General features: G+C 45.4%; 1 protein-coding gene across 1 annotated transcript in view; it reads right to left on the reverse strand.

The window, feature by feature from the left end:
* LOC117968019 (retinal cone rhodopsin-sensitive cGMP 3',5'-cyclic phosphodiesterase subunit gamma-like) overlaps nucleotides 1-1435 on the reverse strand; it is a 3716-nt gene extending 2281 nt beyond the window's left edge. Inside the window, exon 1 of the mRNA XM_059018982.1 lies at nucleotides 1326-1435. The gene's annotated coding sequence lies outside the window, so the exon portion shown is untranslated. The remainder of the gene's footprint in view (nucleotides 1-1325) is intronic.
* Nucleotides 1436-1670: the final 235 nt, after the last annotated feature.

A 1670-nucleotide genomic window follows, 5' to 3' on the forward strand; every position in this document is an offset into this window, starting at 1 on the left:
GAGAGAGAGAGAGAGAGAGAGAGAGAGAGAGAGAAATGATGTATGACAAATCAGGTGATGGTGTGGCCAGAAGCTAGTATGACACCCACACTGACAAATACATTCTTTTTAGTTATAATAACGCTGATGAAGGCACTAGAGCCCCACACTAGAGCTGGTCTGCTGGACTCAGTTTAGTTTCAGTAACGCTGATGAAGGCACTAGAGCCCCAAACTAGAGCTGGTCTGCTGGACTCAGTTTAGTTTCAATCACGCTGATGAAGGCACTAGAGCCCCAAACTAGAGCTGGTCTGCTGGACTCAGTTTAGTTTCAATCATGCTGATGAAGGCACTAGAGCCCCACACTAGAGCTGGTCTGCTGGACTCAGTTTAGTTTCAATCACGCTGATGAAGGCACTAGAGCCCCAAACTAGAGCTGGTCTGCTGGACTCAGTTTAGTTTCAATCACGCTGATGAAGGCACTAGAGCCCCAAACTAGAGCTGGTCTGCTGGACTCAGTTTAGTTTCAATCACGCTGATGAAGGCACTAGAGCCCCAATCTAGAGCTGGTCTGCTGGACTCAGTTTAGTTTCAATCATGCTGATGAATGCACTAGAGCCCCAAACTAGAGCTGGTCTGCTGGACTCAGTTTAGTTTCAATCACGCTGATGAAGACACTAGAGCCCCAAACGCTTGGCTTTTCCAGTTTAATTTGAGCGCTCTGAGTAAAAGTCTAATTTTATATCTTTTTTCTGCATCACTCTAAGCCTGTGTAAGATGGTCATCCCCTGTGAAAACTATTTTGACCTTCATAATCCTGGCAGCTAATCTGGCATTAAGAGATTATGGGATGAAGGGATTAGGGAATGAGATTATTAGTATGATTCTGTCATTAGCGTATTAGCGATTGCACAACTCAGAAACACTCACACAAACACACCTTGTAAAACACAGAGAGGTCTGGTAAAGCATAGGGAAGCATTGTAAAGCACAGAGAGGTCTGGTAAAGCATAGGGAAGCATTGTAAAGCACAGAGAGGTCTGGTAAAGCATAGGGAAGCATTGTAAAGCACAGAGAGGTCTGGTAAAGCACAGGGAAGCATTGTAAAGCACAGAGAGGTCTGGTAAAGCATAGGGAAGCATTGTAAAGCACAGAGAGGTCTGGTAAAGCACAGGGAAGCATTGTAAAGCACAGAGAGGTCTGGTAAAGCACAGGGAAGCATTGTAAAGCACAGAGAGGTCTGGTAAAGCATAGGGAAGCATTGTAAAGCACAGAGAGGTCTGGTAAAGCATAGGGAAGCATTGTAAAGCACAGACAGGTAAAAAATTAAAAATGTTGATTACTTACAGATTTCAAACGAGTGCAATTGAGCCTTTGAGTTCATCAGCTGAATGCGCGTCTCTCTCTCTCTCTCTCTCTGTCTCTGAGTCTCTGTCATATACCCACCTGTCTTTAATCCCCTCTGTGACATCACTGCCCCCTCCGGACCAATCAGGGGAGCTCTCAGTCATCTGGAACGTTCAGAGGAATCAGCCCCCCCCCTCGTGACATCACACTCTAGCAGGATAATGCGTTTGGAGAGCTGATCGCTACCATGTCAGGTGTGTCCGTCTGTAGCTGATAATATATTTATAGATTTGGTTTTAAATCCTGTTTGTCGTCACATTGCTATCCGTGTGTGGAGCTGTGGCC

Source organism: Acipenser ruthenus, unplaced genomic scaffold (genome assembly GCF_902713425.1).
Source record: "Acipenser ruthenus unplaced genomic scaffold, fAciRut3.2 maternal haplotype, whole genome shotgun sequence".
NCBI lineage: Eukaryota > Metazoa > Chordata > Actinopteri > Acipenseriformes > Acipenseridae > Acipenser > Acipenser ruthenus.